This window comes from Anomaloglossus baeobatrachus, chromosome 3, assembly GCF_048569485.1.
Source record: "Anomaloglossus baeobatrachus isolate aAnoBae1 chromosome 3, aAnoBae1.hap1, whole genome shotgun sequence".
Taxonomy (NCBI): Eukaryota; Metazoa; Chordata; class Amphibia; order Anura; family Aromobatidae; genus Anomaloglossus; species Anomaloglossus baeobatrachus.
This window is the reverse complement of record NC_134355.1, coordinates 545,954,647-545,975,785: the sequence shown is the minus strand read 5'-3', so window position 1 is coordinate 545,975,785 and position 21,139 is coordinate 545,954,647. Positions and strand designations below refer to the sequence as shown.

Sequence of the window (21,139 nt, the reverse complement as noted above, 5' to 3'; positions counted from 1 at the left end):
GACAGAAAGAGACAGACAGAGAGACAGAAACACACAGAAAGACAGATAGAGAGTTGGATAGAGAGACAGAAAGAGAGACAGAGAACGATCAATAGAGAGAGACAGAGAGAGAGAGAAAAACAAAAAGAAAAATAGACAGAGGTAGAGAGAGAAAAACAGAGAGAAATAGGCAGAGAGATAGACAGACAGACAGACAAAGACTGACAAAGAGACAGACAGAGAGACAGAGAGAGAGGCAGACAGAGAAACAAAGAGAGACAGACAGAGGGAAAAAAGAGACATAGAGAAACAGAGAGATGAATAGGGACAGAAAGAGAGAGACAGAGATATATACAGAGAGAGAAAAAGAGAGAGACAGAGATAGAAAGAGAGAGAGAGGCAGACAATGAAAGAGACAGAGAGAGAGATGGATAGAGAGAGACAGAGACAGACAGACAGGGCGATGGAGACAAAGAGAGAGACAGACAGAGAAAGAGGGGACAGACAGAGGGAGCGGCAGATAGGAACAGAGACAGAGAGAGAGAGACAAAGAAAGGATAGAGACAGACAGATAGAGACAGAGAGAGACAGACAGACAGAGAGGGAGACAAACAGACAGAAGGGGATGAAAATAGTGGGAGGGAGGGAGAATGGGAGAGAGACAGAGAGACACGTAGTTACTATCTCGGGCAACGCTGGGTAGTACAGTTAGTTTTTTATCTAGCCTATATTATGTCTTTTGTCTATAAATATGAAATCATTGTATGTCACAGTATCCACTATCAGTATATGTTTCCTATGTTACAGAAGTATACTATACAATCTGCAATCCTTTTGGGTTCTAGAAAATGTTCTTTCATTTTGCTGCTGGAGAGAGTCAATAATCATGTGTCTAGCTGAGAGATCTTCAAAAATGTTACAAATCCATCCAAACATCTGCATCTAGTTCTGCTACCGCTTTGCCTTCTCTCAATGATATAGTAGAAGAGAGAGGGAGGGGGTGTTTACAGATGTCTACAGCATGTAGTGTGGAGAATGTATCTTAGGGAAGGCAGACAAAACAGGTCATGGAAAAAGAGGAAAACACATCAAGGGAAAAGAAGGGCAATATTAAAGCTGTTCTGAAATATAAGCTTCTAAAGACAACATCGACCACTGTACACACAGAGCTCACATCCAGCCTGTATTCCTGGGAGGAACACTCCCACAAGAAAAACATTTGAAACTGGGATAAAGCTACAAACTGCACAAAAGAGGTCTGAAAAAGCATTAAGGAATGAAGATTGCAGACCGTATCTAAGTGCAATGTCATTAACTAAAGGTAACCACTAAAGTGTAAAAATAATTATTTCCATGTCGAAAGTGTCCATAGCTTTTAAGATTTATTCCATCAGGCAGTGTGTTATTTTTACTTCTACTTAGACACAGAATTTGTTCTTCCGGTACAAATCTAAGTAGAAACTAAATGTCAGTATTCCAACATGTCATAATACGTAATGTTTTATAATCTGGAACTCATTTCCACCTGAGAACTAATCTTACATTTCCTGCAAAAAGATGCTAACAATTAAAAGAAAATAATTAAAAAAACATTATTATGATTAAAACTCCAAATTTAGTGCAGTATTATTTTTTTATATTAAAATTTACTTTAGACCATCATTTGTTTTTCTATAATTAGGAAATCTGATAAAACAAGAACTACAATATAAAAGGTTTCTTTGATAAAGTAAATAAATAAATAAAAAACAGCTTTGATATTTTTTATCTTATCATTTATTCAGGTTGCAATCTTGATTATTTCCTAGATAATCTTTACTTTTTTGTCACATTATAACTTACATTACTTTGATATCTTAGCAAACATGATACAGACCCTAATTCTGTTTTAAAAGAAGCCAATACAATAATTTGGACACTTTACAAAGATTTCATATGACTGATCCTTTGGTAGCTATGAAATGAAGCTTTGCAATGCTTATATTCAGAAATATGTACATTTGGTATACTGAATAAGATATTATGTATATAGCATCTGATCAGCAGCTTTGGAAGCAGAGATGTTTGCTCCTATGTACTAATGATTTTTACTAGCGGTTTTCACAGGTCCAGATGATGAGAAAATTGCTTCATCAGCAAGTGATTGAGCAGATATGAGATATATCTAGTACATAGAGAATGTGGCAACGCGTAATTCTAACATATACAGTATTGTGCCAAAATATATCTTTATTATACCAATGTTATATTGTATTTGGCTTGTCACAATGTTGGATGAAGGGACTTCTGAGCATTGAGAAAAAAATTCTAGGCATTATTGTTGATGAGTGAGCATTAAAATTCTAGAGTGCTCGTTACTCGAATCGAGCAGGTTGGATGTTTGGAAGGGTTCGATTTGAGTAATGAGTATAATCGAAGTCTATGGGGAACTCAAGCATTTTTCGAAAAAACCCTAACAGGAGGGTTGAAATGGGTGGAATCATAGCTGAAATGTCATGGGAACAACACGGGAAAGATCCCTGGACGCATTTCTGATTCCCATGTCCCTGTTGAGAACTTAATAAATAAATAAAGAAATAAAAAAATGATGTGGGGTCCCCCCATTTTTTATAACCAGCCAAGGTAAAGCAGACAGCTAGGGGTTGATATTATTGGGCTGGGGAGGTCCACGTAACTTGTCCTCTTCCCAACCTAAAAATACCAGCCCACAGCCACTCCAGAATCGGCACATCTATTAGATACGCCTCTTCTGGTGCTTTGCACAGCTCTTCCCGATTGCCCTGGTCTGGTAATAATTGGGGTAATATTTTTTGTAGTTGATTTCAGCTGTATTCACCAAAAGAAGAAGATTAAAAAAAAAAACCTTTATTGAATAAATATAAGAGCAAGAAACATACATATAAAAATGAATAGGGATAGGAAGCGACCACAGTGCCAGTAACTCAACTACATTATAGTATAAATAAAGTCTATATTTAGATAGCCGAAATAAATTTAAGATAAGGGTCGGTGCTGCTGTGTGTGCAGATAGTGCTAATGCAACACAACATTAATAACACAGATACACCTAAGCATCTTACCAAAATCAGAGTGGTGGTGTAGCAAGGCACACAAGGGGACCTATGTGCGGGACTTGACAGCTGTTTTTAGGGTCATCTGCCAACTTCTTCTTAGAGGAATGTAGCAGTTGATGTCAACTATTTGGTGTCAGCTGGCATCAAGCCCTGTTGTTAGTAATGGAGAGGGAGCTATCAGGCCCCATTACTAACCCAGTAAGTGAAAATAAAAAAAACACACACAAAAAATGTCTATTTAAATGAAGACTCCCCCACACTTTCCCTCATGTATCTTACCAAGTAAAATGCTTAAAAAACTCTTGTACGAGTCTTGTTGTACCATTAATCATTGCTTCAATCTACTGGAGAATAGTGACTTGGTTGCCGCCATATTAAATAAATAAAATAAATATTAGTTGCATGGTAACTGTGTTGGTATGAAACATTGAATATTATATCACTTAATTTGGTGGGTGGAGCTTAATATTTTATAATTATTAAATATAGGCCATTCCTTGATTACTAGAAGATTGTCGGGAGCAGAGAGGCTTTTTATAAGCCCAAGACTGTTTGTATGAGCAGCCTCCTGCCATTTTGGACTGCATCATTTATATTTTCACCTCCAGTAACAGAAAAGCGAGAATTTGCCATGTAACTGTGTTACAGCTTTGCCAAGCCTTGTCCATGGTGCTGAATCGTAAAAGCAGGTTGTCTATTTCACAGTCAAATTACATATTCTGCAATATTCCTGTTGAAGGAATAATTTAAGAATATGATTTGTATTTCCTACTAATTTCAGTTTTTCAAGTTTGAAATAATATAGTTTCCGACTGGTTGAACTTTTTTTTGCATAAGTATAAAACTGAACAATTTCCATACGTAGTTGGACCAAACTAGGATCATCAGTAAACTAAGTTTTCCAGACCCATAGACTTATGTGGGGGAGTATAATCCATCACTAGGATAAAAACTGTTTCTTTTGTTTCTTATGCAGTCAGTTGGTCCTCAATAAATGGATGTAAAAACAGCCCCATAAACTAAGAGTACAGTTTCTATCCATAAAACACATGGATACCACACTTTTAAACACATTTAAAAAAACAGTTTGTTTACTTTTTATATCTCTTTATGTGATTGTGGCATAAATATTCATGTGTAGCTCATATTCTCTACCTTTATTTGGGGTGGGATTTGTCAGCAGGATTTCATACCTCAAACTATTTATATGTGCATGTAGCTTTATCAAAGACAAGTCTAGCAATACCTTTACATGGCAAGTCCGTTCCTCCATTACTGAGAAATCAGCAAATTGGTATGCAGATGAGACTGAAGGCCTATTGTAGACCTGAAGCCTTTGTCACAGCAGCTCTGTTCTCTTCCTCATGATTGACTGTCAGCTCCTTTACCTGAAAACTCACAGGTAGTTGAGCAAGTATCTAACTATTTGTACTCGCTATACTCATAACGAATACTGTCTAAAAGTCGCGTATTCATTCCAAATAGCGTGTGCAATGCAAGTCAATGGGGAAAAACTTGCAAAGTAACCTGAATGCCGTACTGTTCATGCGAGTAGCGAATAGGGTGGTATTCAGGTTACTCGTAACATTGCGAGTATTCCCCATTGACTTGAATTGCACATGCTATATGGAATAAATACGTGTGTATTAGACAGTACTTGCTATGAATATAGTGAGTACGAATAGTTAGGTACTCACTCAACTCTAGTCAGAATCTGTCAGTCAGGCAGTAAGAGGAGGCGCTGGGTGGGAAATAGAGCTGGAATGACAGAGACTTTAGATGTTCAGTCTCATTTTCATATTAATTCCCAGTAAAAGAAGAATAGACTGGACCTATAAAAGTATTGCTTGGCTTGTCTTTCACAGAGCGCATATTAATAATTTGGGGGAGAGGGAAATCTTGCTGAAGGGGTGGTCCACTACACAGCATAGTGGCCACACATAGACTTAAAGCTTATAAAAAAGGCTGTTCTCAAATACCTTGTGTAGTCAATTGTGCCTCTGCGCTATTGCAGTCCCCTCACCCCATCGTGTGAACCCCGGGTTCCATGACCTCTGCGATCCGGTAATGTCATGTCAACCAAGGCGGGTCCCAGTCTCCCTGAGTGACTGGTCTGTGGGCAGAGTTTCACCGCTCGTCACAGCCCAACATTACTTCCAACAATCTGCAGTGAAGAAGAGAGCGTGTCAGATGCTGGGCTGTGATGAGCAGTAAAATTCTGCCCACAGCCCAGTCACTTAGGGAGAGTGGGGCCTGCCTTGGTGATGTTGGGACAATTGGAAGTTGATGTGACATCACGGGATCTCAGACGTCACGGAGCCTGAGGTTCACGTGATGGGGATGAGTGGCCTGCAATAGCGCTGCTTAGAGGCACAATTCACTACACAAGGTACTTGGGTAAAACCTTTATTATGAGCTTTACATTGATGTGTGTCCACTATGCTGTGTAGTGGACCATCAATTTAAAGAAAGTTTTTCAGCAGGATTTCCCTCTCCCCCAAGATATCTGAGAAAAACCTTCTTTATGAGACTTACATTGATGTGAGGCCACTATGCTGTGTAGTTAATCACCTCTTTAATGCATTTCACTCACGTATGCTAAAAATAATAATGATAATAATGTCACATGGCGTTTTGCATAAACGTCTCCAACTGTCATGGTGGCGTAGACCTCTGTTCAGATTGCAGGTTCTGCCACTCCCCCCAATAGTTTCTCTGGTGTCTGGGATCAACATGGGCAGACTCAGACATCAACCTGCTGTGTGCTGACTCATAGGCAGGCTAGCAAGAGTTAATCTCTGCTAGTCTGCTTGCTCCTTTAATCAAATGTTGTGGGGAGGCTTAACACATCTACTCTCTTCCTATTTATGCTGGTTGAATCTTTCCATCCATGCCAGCTATAGTTTGCTCTTTGTTGGTCTTTGAAGTGTGGTGTCCCACATTGTCTGGTGAAAGTTATACTTATTTGCTTGGTATGGTTGTGAACTTTATCTCTGTTGTTTTATAGCTTCCTTCCTGCGCCTGTTTTCCTTCTGAATCACTTATTGTCTTATCCTGTGTGTGTGCTGTTCGACAGAATTTTGTTTTTCCTGTGTCTATCTTTATCTGTGGGTTTCATCACACTGCTGTCTCATCCATCCCTGGGGGAGGGGGAATCAGATCGGGACTGGACAAGAGCACAGCCAAGAAGTAGACTCAGGCATCTCCATCATCAGGAGTATCCCTGAGATTAGTGATAGCATAGGGCCCCCTAGCTTGCAAGAAATATTAGGAGCCCCAGTTCCCCGCTATCCCATAGCCATCATGACAAATAAGATATCTTATTTCACATCACACATGGGATTTCAGTTTCATATGAAAGACCACAGGCTTTGAACTGTTTACAAGAATATGATGAAACATAAATGGTCAGTGCCTTGTAAAAACCCACCGTTCAAAGATTATTACAAAATCTACAAACATTTCCACTGTGATCTTCAAGAGAACGTTGTACCATGAGACTGCACATAACAGAATGTTCTAATGAATTTCAAGGTATACAATTATTATTAAGGGGGGCTATATCATGGATTGTTTAAATAAAGGGGCTCATATTATTTATATTGCACAAGGACCCTATAGTGTGTGTCTGCTCTATGATAAATCTGCACAGAGAGGTTTTTATTGACACAATTTCCTAACATTATAGATAAAGGCTTCATGGTAATGTAGATTGAATTGAATAGTACAATATCCTTTGTATACTGCTCAATTATAGCACTTACTTTCTATTTATGCAACCAACGAGTCTTTCAAAGTGAATTAGTTTAGTTTCACAAGGTCAAGTTTTGCAACATTGCTAATTATTAGGCAAATTCCACCTCCCGCTCGTTCCTACCCTCCCTCCTTCTCGACTTCATCAATGAGTATAAACAATATGGTGTGCTTTTTTGCTTACATAACTTAGTACAATAAAGAAAGGCTGCAGTTTTATTTTCTATCCATGAGACAGAATGTTCTAATTAGATGAGGATAGATTTCAGCAATCTTTGCTCTCTACTTATTTAAAACATAAATACACATTTAAAGTCAATGTTATAGTAGCCACCTAGGAAAGGTAAACTGAGATGAACAGCTGTGTGAAGGGTACATTTACTTTTAATACCCTGCAGATGACTTACTTATTTATGTGCACTTTTATACTGCAAAAACAAGATCAAGGCAGCACTACTTTGCCATAAGTCATATAAATAGATGAATAAACTGGTTATTGTTGTTTTATATTGCTACTTAATATATGTATAACAGTGTTGTATGATTAATATTTTAATAAATCTAAGAACAGCTAGAATCATAAAACCAAAGACAATCTAAAGAACAAATACATGAACCTAACTTAAAGGAATAGTGCAGATAGTACCTATGACATCAAAACAGTGTAGTATAAATATTTATCTCCTTTGTTAATTCTATTGGTTGCATTTATAATATATGTGCATATATCAATAGGATTTTTAGCGGTTATAAAGGTGTAGGTCAGTGTGGCAGAATGGTGATATAGTAGTTTTCACTTGGAGCATTTGAGTCCCTGGTTTGGATCCAATCACGGTCATCAGCATGGAGTTTATGGATAGGTTCACCTATTGCGCATTTGGTGCAGATTTTATGTGTAGATTGTTAATCTGAAATCCATAACATTTATTCTTCTAAAATCCATGCATATTTCCCCCCATTTTCAAGTATTTTATGTGCTTTTCTGTTTGAGAAAAACACTACAATATGAAAAAAAAAACAAAGCCAAGCCTTTGGATTAACCTGCGGATTTAGGGTCCTCATTAACCCTTTTATGACTTATGACATAGCAGTACGTCACAGGTAGTGTCTGTCTCTTTAATTCGAGCTCGGGGGACGACCCCTCTTGATTCCCCACACATCTGCTGATCTGGTCTAGCCAAAATGTGCAGGTAACCGGCTTGGGAGGATCAGAGATCTACCCACACCTGTTAACCACTTAAATTCCACTGTGAACCTTTGACAGTGAGATTAAAAGTGCGCTGGGTTGAAGCATGTCATTCCACTGTTGGCAGCCATGTGACATGATTGGGAAGCACCAAGGAGTTGTCATGACAGTTGGGGGTTAGCTGATGACCCCTGTCCCTATCATGAACTTCCTGTGACTGCTGGCTGATCAACGACATTCACAGGAGATACGCATTTCTGCTGTACAGAGCAGTGCTGATGCTGTGGCTGAAGCATACCTCTAAATGACTCGCCCACCCCAGGGCTATGGGACACCCAGTGCCGGGCCGGACTAGTCCGGGGTTTGTCAGTGGTGGCTGGGCCCGACTCCGTGGCCCTGGTGGGGTCAATTAAGATGGCTTCAGTGGGGGTGATTGTTAAAGTTTATAATTTTTGGGACGCCACCTGTGGTTTGCGGCTATTAAGCCGCCGCTGCTGTATGAAGCCTCCGGGGTGATGGAACGGCAGCAATGGTGGTACTGCTCCCCACAGGTGGAGCGGTGCCCCGGGGAAACAGTTGGTGCTTGTAAGTGTATATACAGTGATGAAATAGTGTAGGCGGAATAATGGAGACAACACCAGGGGGGTGCAATTTCAAGATGTTTACTCACTGGTCCTGGGCTGCAGCACACTGGTGCCTTCAGACTGCTGGAACCCCCTGTCAGGGACCTCCGCCGGTCCTGGGTAGATCCTGGAGTGAAAGCCGGTGCACCCCTCTATGTGTTCCTTTTCTCAGCCGTCTCCTTAAGCTTTGCCCTTGTTGGCTGAACCTGGCTCGGCCTCCACTACAGCCTCCGGGCCAGGGGCTCACCTGTCGGTTATTTGCCCCCTTTCCAAAGATTCTGCTGTGGGCTGTGGCCCGGGGAGCTTGCAGCTTTCCCTGGGCCTCGGTTTTTACTGTTGGAGATGATTTTTCCCTCCTCCGGTTTCTAGGGACCATCCCCTGTTTGCAGCTTGATCCCTCCACCTATATTCCTGTGGAACAGGCCACGAGCCTAAAAGCTATCTGTGGCCCTGGAATCCCTTCTTTTCTCTGCTTGGTGTCACCTGGACCCTCTGAGTCCCAGGGTCTTCACCAGGAAGCGTCACTTTCTTCTCTTGCTCCTGGCTGACTAGAGCACTACTCTTCTTTCTCTTCTGCCTCTTGCAGACTGTCTGTCTCCTCTCACTGACTAAACTTGACCTTCCTTCTCTACTCTACACTCGTCTGGCTCCTCCCACTCACCCAGTTGCTAAGCTACCACCCTACGGGAGCAGGGATGGGTCTTACGGCCCCTCCCAGCATGCAGCATGGGAGGGTTGCTGCCACTGTCTCTGGTCCCTGTGTGTACCTAACAATGGGTGTAGTGTGAATTTGCCTGTGGACCGGCGTTCACTCCTTTCCTTACCCAGGATGGGACATCACACCTCTGGCTGGGGTGCAATGTCTCTGTGGCGACTGAAGCCTCAGAGGCGCCACATAAACAGCAGAAGCAATCAAGTGTATGAGCTTCAAGTCCCCTAAAAGGACAAGTAAAAATAAGAAAAAGTGTAAAAAAAGTTTTAAAAAAATATGGAAAAAAAACACAACTTCAAATGATCTTCCTTTTGCCACATTGAAAATAAAACAAATAATAAAAAAAACATATTTGGTATTGCTGCATTTAGAAATGCTCGACCTATCAAAATATAAAATAAATTAATCTGATTGGTAAGTGGCATAATAAGAAAAATAATAAAACCGCCATAATTACAATCAAAACAGCGCATCTACCCAAAAATAGTATAATTAAAACGTCAGCTCAAGACACAAAATATAAGCCACCTCTGAGCCCCAGAGCTAAAAAAATTAGAACATTACGAGACTTGGAAACTTTTAACATGAAGAGAAATGATTTTCTTACAGATATTTGAATATTTTTTTCACCACTTTAATAAAAATAAAACTATGCATGTTTGATATCTACAAACTCATACTCCCCTGAAGAGTCACGGTACGAGGTCAGCTTTACCATTTAGTGAACATGCTAAATAAAAAAAAAACAAACAATTGTAGAATTTCACTTTTCTCGCAATTTCACCTCACTTGTATTTTTTTCCCGTTCTTCAGTACTATATGTGGAATAATGAATGATGTAATTCAAAAGTAAAATTCATCCCACAAAAAAACAAGCCCTGATAGGGCAATATTGACGGAAAAGTAAAAAAGTTATGTCTGTTGAAAGAAAGGGAGGAGAAAACTAAAGCGGAAAATCATCGGATGATGAAGAGGTTAAAATGAACATGTGACATATGCACCAAAAAACCCTTGAGTTTCCACAACAGAAACAGACAGGTGGCAGATTTCCGAGGTGCAAGAAAAAAAACTATCTCTGCAGTGATCCTGCACAAAAAAAAAGTATTAGAATACGATTGAAGGGATCCACTTTTTGGAAATCGGCTTCTCGACCACTATAGAGTATTTCCTCAAGCAAAATAATAACAGCTATGCTCACTTATTGTGTCAGCACCATTCCAGTGATGTTGGTGCCTGCTCTGTTTGGGTTTATATGACATTGTTATACCATACAAGCTCTGCAGCTAATCAGTGGCAGCTTCATTCTCACCTTGCTTCAGATGAAAGTGACACCTGGAAAAAGTGAGAGCTGCTGCGGCTCTTTAACCTCCTCCAGATGTCAGTGTTGTCTGAAGGAGGTGAGAATGAAGCTTCTGCTGATTAGCTGCAGGGCTCACGTTTTATAACAATGTTACGCAAGCCCCAGGAGAGCAGGCACCAACATTGCTGTAATGGTGCTGACACAAGAGGTGAGCATAGCTGTTATTATTTTTAATAGAGGAAATAAAGTGATTGAGAAGGAATTGTCAGAGTAGTGGTCAACACCTTTAAAGGGGTTTTCCACTACTTTTTCACTCCCTTGCCATATATCATAGTTCTTCTGTACCTTTTGCAATATATTTCTATTTGATATATATATAGTATATAAGCGCATTTCAGCTGGGATCGCATAGTACTGAACTGTTCTGCAGAGTCTTCTTCATCCTCTGTTATGTCTGATACTTCCTTTTCTGGCACAGAAATCAGACAAAATGAAAGGAAGTTGTCACTGGGCTCCAGATGGGTGCAGATGTTTTGGAGTGAATCACAATTTTGTCTCATGCAAGGTGAGCTGACAGTTTCATTCTGCAGTAATAGCAGGGGCTTACATCTAATGAAGTGCTGTGATCTGCATTTCAAAAGCAAAGGGTTTAGGTAATCCAATCACTGACTTGGACAGCTAAGAAGTGCTGAAAATTGCATAACAAACACATTGGCAGGGCTGTACTGGCTATCTGTCAATTGCCCAATGGGCTGGTACCTACCCTGGGCTGCTCTGACACTTGGTATCATCCAATATCTTTAGCAGCACAGGGTGGAGAATGGAAAGGGGGAGCTAAGTGCTGCATCACAGGCTGCAGAAATGCATGATGGACCTTGTAGTATTAGCACTCAGTAAGCCTGGGGAGGGGAAGAGATTGATGTAAACGTCAGAGCTGCTGCTGGGAGACACCAAGTGATGTTATCTGCATGATAACATGTTTATGTTACTATAATAACAGCATGGATGCAATTATTGGCGTATAATAGCATGATTAATGAATTAAAAGTTAAATGAGTTAGGGTAGTGGATAACGTCTTTAAGTTAAAACACATTCACTGTGCTGATTCTGTATAATACTGCTATACTAAATACACAACATGTGAGCCTTGATTTTATGTTCTCATTATGTTATGCATTGTCTGTTTGCCTAACTTACTGCAAAAACATTGGTATGCCAATAGGCTTTTTAGAAAGTAGGCCCTGGTGTGTATGCATCAGATAATTAAATGTCCATCCTTGATTTTCAATGTAATGATAAAACTAACCAACTCCCTGGAAAGAAAATGTATGTATAATGTTCCTCTGCAACGTAATCCATCTTATATGATTTGTCTTGAAGTGAATTGTGTAATTGTTACCATGTCCTTGGTAGTTCTGTGGTTAAAAATAAAACAATAGAACGATGGATGACTGCTCCGAACCTTCATTAGCCATCGCATCAGGAATGTGGGAATTAATTACTTGAAATAAGTTCTGTTGCTAATGCTCATGTTTGTGTATTCTGTTATCATAACAGCCAGCACAATTCTACTAGAAGCATGGTGACCTTAAATGCCTCTATGAACAAAAGCAGTGCCAGCTTGGTGTTATTAGGTATAATACATAGAAAATGTCACTAACTCAATGCAATGCTTTTACAGCTTTATGACTCTTTAAAAGAGGCTTGTTATAGTCAATAATGGAGAATTTGTTAAGCTTCATATTTAGTTCTTGACTTTTATTGTGACCAAACAACTGTTTTCACACAAGAAAACAGTTGCTAAACCACATTACCCTTATGGCATAAAACAGCATGGGCGTACGTACAATACAATATCAAAACACAGTGGGTGTAAATAAAAAATTGGCTAATACAATAAAAAAAAATCAACATGATCCAATGATGTAAAAATACAGTATTGGAAACATTCTATACAAATAATTGTTTTCAGCCGTAGAAAGAATTGTATCTGGAGTTTGCATGATGCCAATTAATGTGGAAAGTAGAAAATTAGAAATGCTTCAAATAATTTTTCTAATTTTCTCAAGTTTTACACAGCATCATAGAGTATTAAAGCGCACCAATCACCAGGAGTTTCCTATATAAACTAAAGCCAGTGCCATACTGACATTATCATGCTGATTTTATACAATACCACTAGTTGTTAGATTGGATGTATAGTTTTTGAAATACAGGCAAGTAAAGTTACAGATATGTACAGCTTTTTGATTGGCAGCAGCTGCCTAATAGCTAATATGTGGGTCGGGTTTTGCTATCTATACCCGCACCTGTCTGCAGCCGGGCCTCTGTAGATGTTATACTGTATTGGCTGATTTCGAACACGCCCCTATCATCTACAGTGGCCAGGCAGCAGACAGGGGTGGGAATAGATAGAAGAATCCGACCCACATAGTTTCATAGTTTCATAGTTTTTAAGGTTGAAGGGAGACTCTAAGTCCATCTAGTTCAACCCGTAGCCTAACATGTTGATCCAGAGGAAGGCAAAAAAATCCCAATGTGTCAAACAGCTCCAATGGGGAAAAAAATTCCTTCCTGACTTCACATACGGCAATCAGACTAGTTCCCTGGATCAACACCCTGTCATAAAATCTAATATACATAACTGGTAATATTATATTTTTCAAGAAAGGCATCCAGGCTCTTCTTAAATGTTAGCAGTGAATCACTCATTACAACACCATGCGGCAGAGAGTTCCACAGTCTCACTGCTGGTACAGTAAAGAATCCTCGTCTGTGGTTATGATTAAACCTTCTTTCCTCGAGACGTAGCGGATGCTCCCGTGTTCCAGTTGCAGGCCTAGGTGTAAAGAGATCTTTGGAAAGGTCTCTGTACTGTCTCCTCATATGTTTATACATTGTGATTAGATCCCCCCTAAGCATTTGTTTTTCCAAACTAAAGAACCCCAAGTTTAATAACCTGTCTTGGTGTTGCAGCCCACCCATTCCTCTAATAATCTAGGTCGCTCTTCTATCTACCTGTAAGATTATGCTATTTATAACCTTCTATACTTTTGCTATCAAGAAAAGCATCCATTCCTCTCTTAAATTCATTCAGTGAGTTGGCCATCACCACTTCCTCAGTAAGAGACTTCCAGAGCCTCACTGCTCTTACCGTGAAGAACCCTCTTCTATGCTGATGTAGGAATTTTCTTACCTCCAATCGAAGAGAATGCCCCCTTGTTCTTGTCATAGTCCTTGGTACAAACAGACCATGGGAGAGATCTCTATATGGCCCTCTGATATATTTGTACATATTTATTAGGTCTCCCCTAAGTCTTCTCTTTTCTAGAGTAAATAGACCTAATTTTGATAACCTTTCTGTGTATTGTAATGCACCCACTCCATTTATTATTTTAGTAGCCCGCCTCTGAACCCTTTCAAGTTCAGTAATGTCTTTCTTGAGCACCGGTGCCCAAAATTGCACACAATACTCCAAGTGTGGTCTGACGAGTGATTTGTACAGAGGGAGAATGATGTTTTCATCTCGTGCCCCCAGACCTCTTCTAATGCATCCCATCACCCTATTTGCTTTGGTGGCTGCTGCCTGACACTGGGCACTCCAATTTAGATTCTTATTGACTAAGATGCCTAAGTCTTTTTCCATGTCTGATTTCCCCAGTGGTTTCCCATTTAGTAAGTAATCGTAGCATCTGTTTCTCCTTCCCACGTGCATAACCTTACACTTATCTGTGTTAAACCTCATTTGCCATTTTTCAGCCCAATTCTCCAATTTACTCAAATCCATCTGTAGTTGCAAACTGTCCTCCTTTGTGTTAACTACCTTACATAGTTTTGTATCATCTGCAAATACTGATATTTTACTTTGTAAACCATCCACCAGATCATTAATAAATATATTAAATAGTAGGGGGCCCAATACAGACCCCTGTGGCACCCCACTAGTAACCCTGGCCCAATCTGAGTATGCGCCATTAATAACCACTCTTTGTTTTCTACCACTAAGCCAGCTACCTACCCATCTACACACATTTTCCCAGAGCCCAAGCTTTCTCATTTTACTTAGCAGTCTTTTATGTGGGACAGTGTCAAATGCTTTACCGAAGTTGAGATAAATGACATCCAATGATTCTCCTCGGTCCATGTGAGAGCTTACATCTTCATAGAAGCTGATCAGGTTAGTTTGACAGGAGCGATCCTTCATAAATCCATGTTGATATGGAGTTAAACAATTATTAACATTGAGACATTCCATAATAGTATCCCTTAAAAACCCTTCAAACATTTTACCCACAACAGATGTTAAGCTTACCGGCCTATAGTTTCCACGTTCCCTTTTACACCCTTTTTTGAATATTGGTACCACATTTGCTAGCCGCCAATCCAGTGGAACAGACCCAGTTTCTATAGAGTCTTTAAATATAAGGAATAGAGGCCTGTCTATCACATTACTTAACTCCCTTAATACCCGAGGGTGAATGCCATCAGGGCCTGATGATTTGTCAATTTTAATGTTACTAAGTCGGTTCTGCACTTCTTCCTGGGTTAGGCAGGTCATACTTAATGAAGCGTTTACATGATCCCTCTGCATTTCCCGTGGCATATGCTTTTCCTGTGTGAACACAGTTGAGAAAAAAGTATTTAAAACATTTGCTTTTCCCACATCGCTTTCTATGATTTTACCCTCATTATTCTTTAAAGGGCCAACACCATCAATTTTAATCTTTTTTCTGTTTATATAATTAAAGAATAGTTTGGGATTTGTTTTGCTTTCCTAAGCAATGAGTCTGTCAGTTTCTACTTTTGCTAAATGTATTTGTTTTTTACACATTTTATTTTTTCTCTATATATTTTTAATGCTTCTTCGCTGCCTTCTTGTTTTAGCTTTTTAAATGCCTTTTTCTTATTATTCATTGCCCCTTTTAAATCCTTATTTAGCCACATTGGTTTTCTCCTGTTCCTAGCCCTTTTATTTCCGCATGGTATGGCTCGCTCGCAGTGGGTGTTTAATACTGATTTAAAAATTTCCCACTTATTTTCTGTGCTCCCATTTTTGAGGACATTGTCCCAATCAATTTGGCGAAGGTCTTCTCTAAGCTGATCAAACTTTGCTTTCCTGAAATTCATCGTTTTTGTAACCCCCCTCCAAGGCACCTTACTGAAGGACAAGTGGAATTGTATTATATTGTGGTCACTATTCCCTAGGTGCCCATCCACTCGTACGTCTTTTATTCTATCTGGCCTGTTGCTTAAAATTAAGTCGAGAAGGGCTGCCCCTCTAGTTGGGCCCGGCACAAGTTGGGACAGATAATTATCCTTAGTTACTGACAGAAGCCGGTTTCCTTTCTGAGATACGCAGGTTTCAGTTTCCCAGTCTATATCGGGGTAGTTGAAGTCCCCCATAATAATCACCTCATTGTGATTTGCTGCTTTGTCTATTTGTTTCAATAATACATTTTCATATTAGCAATTCGGCAGCTGCTGACAATCAAAAAGCTGTAAAGTTCTGTAACTTTACTTGCCTGTATTTCAAAAACTATACATCAAATCTGTCAACTAAAGGTATGTATAGAATCCACATGATAGCGCCAGTATAGCACTGGCTTTATTTTATATAGGAAAAGCCTGGTGATTGGTGCGCTTTAAAGAATACCTGAAAAAGGAGATGGAAACTGTGCATTTCCCCTTTTGTCTAGCATTATATCAAGTGTCAGCAGGTTTACCCAATTTAACCTAAATTCAACACCCTCTACCTTTAACTTTTTTAGTTTCACAAGTCATGAATGGATGACACCACACCATTTCAAGAAGGGGTGACTGACTGCAGCAGCAGGGTCTTTGCTTCTAATAAATACTTTAAACAAATAGACAAAAAGTATAAGGCCTAAAATAATTTTTATTGAATAAATTAAAATCAAGAAAAATTACATACAATGTCTGAAAATGGTGGCACAGGTACAGGAATGGACAAAAAGGACTCCAGAAAAATAACCAATATTCATATATAGAAAATATACTTTTTAAATATCTCCACATGCAATAGATAACTTATTGTATCAAAAATAAATATTTCATATTTCTGTAAAAATATATACCAAGAAAAAACTACTCAAAAATTTCCAAAGTGATAGTGCATCAAATATATATGTTCCCTACAAAAAAAGAACTATTTGGACAAAATAAATTACATCAGTGGGATAAGGAGTCAGGTGCTAAAGTGTACAAGATGGAACAACTATTGCACTTGTTACTATGTAAATAATAAAAGGCTAAATAAATATAATTAATCGCACAAGGGATTTATCTACCGTAATATCAAAGTGCAAAGTGCAAAATCAGTCCCTTAATATATTAGTGCAAAAGCAAAGATGTAACATCCCCCTGGAGATCTTAATTTAATCAAACATGTAATATGCAGCAAGTGAATATAAAAATAGTCTCACCCTTTAAGAATATATAATCCAACATGCCCAGTTGAAGGCCTAAATAAACCAGTACACCAGTGTCATGCTGGGATAAAGCATAGCTAATAGTGCAAACAACGTTGCTTTGCCAAACCAGAGACAATAGCCGTGTATGTGACCAAACATCAGGGGTTAAATTACAGTTAACTCTCGTCACTTACTAAGTAAATATGCAGTCGTTTACGTCCAGTTATATCGCCCCAACGTACGTTTCCTATGAAACAGGAAAATCCTTTGGCAGAGCCCTTTACAGTAGTCGTCACTTGCGCACCAAATATGATCAGTATCTATTACCATACATTTGTTTCAATATGTACAGACAAAGGAAGCATCTCAACCTTAATCTTACAAACTACTCAGTAAATTATTATATAGAATCATGGGTACATTTCTGAATGCAATATTTGCATGTCGCTGATCAGTGCGCTACTTGAGTCAGTTACTGGTGGATCACTGCCACCCCAGTCTGACACCGTATGCTATTTGGTGCAGTTTGGTCGGATGGGTGTTGCTGGATTTTGCCCAGCATCTCTACTGTTCCAGCAGTCACATATTTTTGCCTTGATTGATGTGGAAACTCATCCTACATCACTCACACAGCACTGTAAATCTCACACCTGTGCAGTTGATATACTGACCTTCACAGGTGCACTTTGCTGAACTTTTACCAGTAAATGCCCATTAAAAAAATTTAACCTCTTAACCACCCAGCAATTTTTTCATCGATATAGCCATGGGAGGGCTTGATTTTTTGGAGGATGAGTTGTACTTTTGCATGACATCATTCTGCCCCATATTGTACTGAAAAATGGGAAAAAACTCCAGGTGCTGTGAAATTGCAACACAATTTTCAATTCTTTGGGGGTTTTATTTACAATGTTCACTATATGGTAAGACTGACCTGGCATTATGATTCAGCAGGTTAATATGAGTTTGTAGATGCCAAACATGTATAGTTTTACTTCTATTTAAAAGATGAAAAAAATTCAGAGGTTTGCAAAAAAAAAAACTGCTCCCTTTTCGCCATTTTCCAAGACCCAACACTTTCTAATTTTTCAAGATTTGGGTGTTTGTGATGGCTTATTTATTTGCATCCTGAGCTAAAGTTTTTGATTATACCATTTATGGGTAGCTTGCCTCTTACTTCATTTTATTGCAATGTTGTGGTTACCAAAAAAATCATAGTTCTAGCATTTTGAATTTTTCTCATTACAACCTTTATCACATTATTTACACACACATATATATATTATGGAGTGCAGGGGAACGCTGCGGGCTGCAGCCTTTGATCTCCTGCTCCCGCTCATATAATATGCACAGCCGCTGTCCATCTCCAATGGTGCTGAAATCACACGCAGTGATGGGCTGGGGGAGCGGTGCATATTATATGAGCCTGCGCTCCCCTGTGATGGCACATGCCCCCCCTGTGTTAGATTTGGCCCCCAGGCTGCTGCTCATTCTAAAATAAAAAATCTTTACTTACCCCTGCAGCGTTTCTCCCCGTGTCCCTGCTTCCACTGTGATCAGGCAGGCAGAGAGCTCACTCTGCTGTGCCGATCACATGACCGCACTGTGAACCAGGAAGTAAGGAAGAGATGCACGGAGGGAGACAGGAGGGAGATAAACGCTGGAGGAGGTAAGGAAAGAGGATTTTATTTTACTATGGGCAGCACTATGGGGGCAATATCTAACACAGGGGGACTTGTGCGATCTATATAGGGGCCATGGGCAGCACTATGGGGGTGATATCTAACACAGGGGGACTTGTGCGATCTATAGGGGCCATGGGCAGCACTATGGGGGCGATATCTAACACAGGGGAACTTGTGCGATCTATATTGGGGCCATGGGCAGCACTATGGGGGCGATATCTAACACAGGGGGACTTGTGCGATCTATAGGGGCCATGGGCAGCACTATGGGGGCGATATCTAACACAGGGGGACTTGTGCGATCTATATAGGGGCCATGGGCAGCACTATGGGGGCGATATCTAACACAGGGGGACTTGTGCGATCTATAGGGGCCATGGGCAGCACTATGGAGGCGATATCTTAAACAGGGGGACTTGTGCGATCTATATAGGGGCCATGGGCAGCACTATGGGGGCGATATCTAACACAGGGGGACTTGTGCGATCTATATAGGGGCCATGGGCAGCACTATGGGGGCGATATCTAACACAGGGGGACTTGTGCGATCTATATAGGGGCCATGGGCAGCACTATGGGGGCGATATCTAACACAGGGGAACATGTGCAATCCATAGGGGACCATAGGAAGCACAGGGGAATGTATGCAATCCATAGGGGGCCATAGGCAGCACAGGGGAATGTATGCAATCCATAGGGGGCCATAGGCAGCACAGGGGAACGTGTGCCATCACAAGGGGGCTATATTCAATATAAGGGGGTCATATCCAGATTAAGGGAGCTAATTTTAGGATGGGGGGCTATTAGGGACATATATCCTATATGATTTGTTGAGGGACACTGGCATTATAAGATGGACCCCATTTAACATTAAAAAAAAAAAAATTCTCTTTTCCTTCACCAAATTTGGGGGTGCGTCTTATAATCAGGTGCGTCTTATAAAGCGAAAAAGATGGTATATATATATATATATATATATATATATATATATAATAATGTACATATATATATATATATATATATATATACATATATATATATATATATAATAATATATATATGTTATATATATATATATATATATATATATATATATATTGATAATTCGGGCATTTTTGAATGCGGCAATACCAAATATGTATATATATATTTCATTATTTTTTAATTCTTTTATTTTCATTATGCAAAAATGAGTGATATCCAACAGAAAGATCCAGGCCAATTTCTCGTCTTTAAATAAAAATTAGATTTTTATTTGATCAATTCATTAAAAATATTCCACAAGTAGGGCATAAAGTTGTATACAGAGGGGAAGTTAGCCCACCGGACTACCCGTTTCGGCATATAACTGCGCCTTCCTCATGGTCTGACCATGTCATTCACTGGATAGGAGGTCTAAGAAGCTAGAGCAGGACTTGCAGGGACCTGGAGCAACAAGGACAGGTTAGAAACTACATGAGTATACATTCGTATTGTACTTTTATGCACTTCTCCTGAACATATGAATCAAGCAAAATCGCTTCCATATTGATTCACGTATCCATACTATCAACCTCTGTATCTTCCCCTTGTCCCTCCATAGATTATTTCTAGTAACTGCCACAGCACTGAGAGAGTCTAAGTAATGTAAAGGCACATCATTTACATATAAATACATACATTATATTTAGATGTAAATTTATTTTGCCAACGGCCATCTACTGGCACAGGCCTACTGAAATACTTGACAGACCCCATAAGTCATTTGAATCCATTAGGATTTGTAATCTGTTTAAAAATGGTACTACTGTAACTGTCAATGCTTTGTTTTCAACAGAACATATGATAATGTGTGAACAGACCATTACTTTAATGTATACTTTACTGCTACCTGGAAACTAACAAGCTGCTCTTTGTATCACTGAAAAGATATAATAATAATAATAAAAAAAATATTATGGTGACATTTAGCCATTGGTATTTTGAACATAGAACAAGAAAACAATGGGAAAATCAATCTATCTACGTGCTATGGAGTATTTTCTGTTCATGTATATTATGCATCTTTTTGGCTAATAGCTATATACTGTATACTATATGCATGAGTTCTGGCAATGAGCACAAAATATGTTCAGATCAAGCAGCAGTAAGTTGGCTACAGCTTATTAGGGAACTGTATACAAATTTCTGTAAAAATGCATGTTATATAACTTCTCAACAAAAAAAACTTTTTCCCAATACCAATGTTTGTAGGGATCTGAGACGATTAAACCTCACAATTTACAAGAACTCCTCTCAAATTCCAGGACCACAACACACTGCGGTAGGGCAATCCAGCCTACAACTGCATCTCAATAAATTAGAATATCATCAAAAAGTTAATTATTTCAGTAATGCAATACAAAAAGTGAAACAC

General features: G+C 39.4%; 1 protein-coding gene across 1 annotated transcript in view; it reads right to left on the bottom strand.

The window, feature by feature from the left end:
* CLSTN2 (calsyntenin 2) overlaps positions 1-21,139 on the bottom strand; it is a 1,533,789-nt gene that overhangs the window by 82,836 nt on the left and 1,429,814 nt on the right. The gene's annotated exons all lie outside the window — the stretch shown is intronic.